The sequence below is a fragment of the Culex quinquefasciatus genome, chromosome 2, assembly GCF_015732765.1.
Source record: "Culex quinquefasciatus strain JHB chromosome 2, VPISU_Cqui_1.0_pri_paternal, whole genome shotgun sequence".
NCBI lineage: Eukaryota > Metazoa > Arthropoda > Insecta > Diptera > Culicidae > Culex > Culex quinquefasciatus.
In genome coordinates this window covers 111,160,282-111,164,766 of record NC_051862.1, presented here as the reverse complement: position 1 = coordinate 111,164,766, position 4,485 = coordinate 111,160,282, and the positions used below count along the sequence as shown (strand labels likewise).

Sequence of the window (4,485 nt, the reverse complement as noted above, 5' to 3'; positions counted from 1 at the left end):
CAAAAATACAAAAATACAAAAATACAAAAATACAAAAATACAAAAATACAAAAATACAAAAATACAAAAAAAAAATACAAAAATACAAAAATACAAAAATACAAAAATACAAAAATACAAAAATACAAAAATACAAAAATACAAAAATACAAAAATACAAAAATACAAAAATACAAAAATACAAAAATACAAAAATACAAAAATACAAAAATACAAAAATACAAAAATACAAAAATACAAAAATACAAAAATACAAAATACAAAAATACAAAAATACAAAAATACAAAAATACAAAAATACAAAAATACAAAAATACAAAAATACAAAAATACAAAAATACAAAAATACAAAAATACAAAAATACAAAAATACAAAAATACAAAAATACAAAAATACAAAAATACAAAAATACAAAAATACAAAATACAAAAATACAAAAATACAAAAATACAAAAATACAAAAATACAAAAATACAAAAATACAAAAATACAAAAATACAAAAATACAAAAATACAAAAACACAAAAATACAAAAATACAAAAATACAAAAATACAAAAATACAAAAATACAAAAATACAACAATACAAAAATACAAAAATACAAAAATACAAAAATACAAAAATACAAAAATACAAAAATACAAAAATACAAAAATACAAAAATACAAAAATACAAATTTTAAATTTTAGAATTTGAGAATTTTTGAGAATTTTTGAGAATTTTTGAGAACTTTTGAGAATTTTTGAAAAATTTTGAGAATTTTCGAAAATTTTTGAGAATTTTTGAGAAGTTTTGAGAATTTTTGAGAATTTTTGAGAACTTTTGAGAATTTTTGAAAATTTTCGAGAATTTTCGAGAATTTTCGAGAATTTTTGAAATTTTTTGAGAATTTTTGAGAATTTTTGAGAATTTTTGAGAATTTTTGAGAATTTTTGAGAATTCATGAGATTTTTTGAGAATTGTTGAGTATTTTTGAGAATTTTTGAGTATTTTTGAGAATTTTTGAGAGTTTTTGAAAATTTTTGAGAATTTTTGAGAATTTTTGAGAATTTTTGAGAATTTTTGAGAATTTTTGAAATTTTTTGAGAATTTTTAGTATTTTTGAGAATTTTTGAGAATTTTTGAGAATTTTTGAAAAATTTTGAGAATTTTTGAGAAATTTTGAGAATTTTTGAGTTTTTTTTGAAAATTTTTGAGAATTTTTGAGAGCTTTTAAATTTTTTTGAGTATTTTTGAAATTATTTGAGAATTTTTGAAAATTTTTGAGAATTTTCGTGAATTTTTGATTTTTTTTAATTTTTTTCGAAAATTTTTGAGAATTTTCGAGAATTTGTAATAACGAACTAGGGGGCAATTATCACCACTAGTTCATTAATTAAAAATTAAATAAAAACCAGAACTTGAGACTCTTAGAGATGAGAGAGAGATGTAGAGATCTGCAACTGCTCACATTTGACGTGGGGAAGGAGAATTGTACCTACCCTTTCACAATCCTGGTTCGATTCAGCTAATCGCTCTGTCCTGGCAAAAAGAATCACAAAAGATCGTCGCTTTGGGTTATGGGAAAAGTCATGTTTATTGCGTTTTAAGTTGTCCTAATTTATTGATTTTACGTCGATTTAAAACTAACCTAACCATGTGTGTGTGTGTTCGTGTGTTCTAGTGTATCCCGCGGTGGTCGAGTCAAGTCGGAGGATCGTCCTCCGGCCAGGCCTGGCGCAGCAACGGTTTTGGTGTCTTTGGTTTTGTGTCTTTGTCTTTGGTAGAAAAAAACCTGTACAGTGTTTAAGGTTTATTTTAGTACTTGTGCTTTCGTGTCTAGTGGTTAAACAATGAACTCACCGGATGGCCTCCGCCATTGCGCTCTACAGAATTCTCGGGTTGGCGCGCTTTGCCAACTTGGAGGTTCTGGAAGGAGTTCATTTTATGTGCTTGTGCAGATATTACAATTTTTAAATCAATAATTACCACTATTTGTGACACTCCATGCACCACCAACCAAACGACCTCTTTTACGTTGAGCGCGGTCCTTGACGATTAGTTTGGATGGTGCGTTGTTGGGACCAACTCCTGACACTAAATTAACAATAAAAGACACTCTTTAGACACGACTCACATAGTTAAGGACACTAATTTACCATTTTGCCGGCTACAGGAATGCTGTTAACATTTAACACTGTTTTAACGTTTACACTGCACTTTAAATTACGAAACATTAACAGGTTGGACTAGAACATATGTAACGGGTTCAAGTCGGTAGCGGCAAATGAGGACGATTCAAAATGACGAAGTCCCTTTTATTAATTTTAAGTCTTTGTTCTTGCGTATTTCGAAAATTGCTCAAAGAGATGTGAGTCGTGCTAACCGTTTTAGGAATAGGGATACCATGTTTTGTATGTTGTTTAAGTGTAATGGTTGATTACAATATCCTAACTTGTCCCTACGGTTCAGTTTGACAGGATGATGCGAAGCATTGTGACCAGAGATTGTACTACGTACAAGCGATAGGTTACAATTCCCCACCACCAGGGAAAATGTGAGTTTTGCAGAAACTCCACATTTTTCAATCATCAGTAGAATCCCCTAGTTCTGGTAAATTATTTAGTTTTATTGATTAGTGGGCGCATCTGTCAAAAAATTCAAAGAACAACACGAAATAAATAACATAAAAAATAAATAATAAATAAAATTTGTAAAGTGTATATGAAAAATTGTAAATAAAAAATCTGAATAAATAAAAATTTCAAAAGTCAGCTTGTCAGAATTGTTAGAATTGGTCAGAAATTAATGTTGTCAATTATCACAGAATTATCACAGGGAAATTTATCATTGGATTAAATTTAGCCATTTATTTGTCACCCTTTAAATTTTCAATGAGTCAGAAGTGTTTGATTTACAAACGATACACTCAGTTGAAAAACAAAAGAAGGGTAAACAAACAAAAATAATCACAAGTAATCTCATTACAACCTCAATTGATTTCAAAAATGCTAGATTTCCAGCTTACCATCAATGAAGTCCAAAATTGAGAAGTACTCGTTATAAAATTTAAATTTTTACAAAGCAGTAGTATTTTTTTTTGCAGATAACCTCTGTGTACCGTCGTACTAGAGCAAAAGTTGCAAAAAAATTGACTACTTAAAATTTTGTTAAAAAAAATCATTATTGACCGGTCAGAATTTTTCAAAATATTCAAATTATTCTAAGTCCTAAGAATGACAGGAGCATCTTTTGCAGATTCCTAGCGGAGGTGCTGTCAATCTCCGGAAGGGCTCTAATTAGGGAAATATTCAACAATTGACAAACTTTCCAATTCTACATTTCACAAACACTCAACATTTAATTCATTCAAACTGTCTCATTCACTACATTCCATCCGATTCTCCACGCGGGGGAGGGCACGGTTGACCAGGAATTTTATTCGCGGATTTAGCACTATTCCGTCTGATTCGTCTAGTTCAACGGGTACAGCTGGTCAGGAATTATAAAATTTATCCCTTTATTTTACACTTTACACTTAACATTTATTTTACTGTTCACTCACATTTTTAATTTTTTAACGTCACTATTAATTCCATCTGATTCTCCCAGCGAAGGAGGGAACAGTTGGCCAGGAATGATCGCGATTCGAAAAAGAAATTTCATCCGATTCGTCTGGTTCGACGGGTACGGTTGGCCAGAAATTCTTCACAAAAACTAAAAATGATTAAAAACAATAAACACAAATAACACTAAAAATAAATAAACATATAAAACAAAAGAAAAAGAAAATCGGGATTTTCACTCCCTACACAAAAGAAAAAAAAATAATTAATTTTTTTATTAATCCTTAGAACCACCCTTAGTCATTTTTTTGTCATCTCATATACACAAACAGAGTCCAAAATAGACTAGAAGTACATAAGACAACACAAAGGCTATTGTTCTACATCGTCAGATCTGATAAACAAAGAACGACGAAAAAAAACAAGGGGAATAGAATTTTGTCAGTTTGCTGAGCAATAATTTTTGTTTTCAGGGGGTTTAAAAATGCTGATAAACTTACCAAACAGAGATATAAAAGAAAATTCATCGACCAACAATTATCCGGTGGGGTTTACTTCCACGTTGTCGGTGAATAATTTCTTTCTTAGTTTATTTTTTTATTTCCACATATTCTTATATTTTCACAGTTCTTCTTTTTATAAATTTAACACATGTTTTATAATCAATTTCTTTTTCTTTTTTTTGTCTCACTATTGCACTGTTTTTCTTCTATTTTCTTATTATAATCACATTTTCACTATTTTTTTATTCCAACCGACCGGTATTTTTTTTTTCAAATTAGAGCAATGCTGCTCTCGCGACGACCGAATCTCGACTGATCGTCGTAGACACAAAGTTCGGTGATCGCGAAGTTTTTATTCTTTTATCTCTTTTACTCTTTATTAAATTCTACCGGTCTCTTTCTGGCTGCAGAGTCCGAGAACAGCTGGGCCGATC

The 4,485-nt window shown here is 29.5% G+C and overlaps 1 long non-coding RNA gene across 1 annotated transcript; it reads right to left on the bottom strand.

The window, feature by feature from the left end:
- Positions 1-1,588: 1,588 nt before the first annotated feature.
- Positions 1,589-2,015, bottom strand: LOC119767588. The gene is made up of 3 exons (XR_005277601.1): positions 1,972-2,015; positions 1,846-1,911; positions 1,589-1,777 (listed from the first exon to the last, which is right to left on the bottom strand). It is a non-coding gene; the product is annotated as an uncharacterized LOC119767588 (long non-coding RNA).
- Between the last annotated feature and the right edge of the window lie 2,470 nt (positions 2,016-4,485).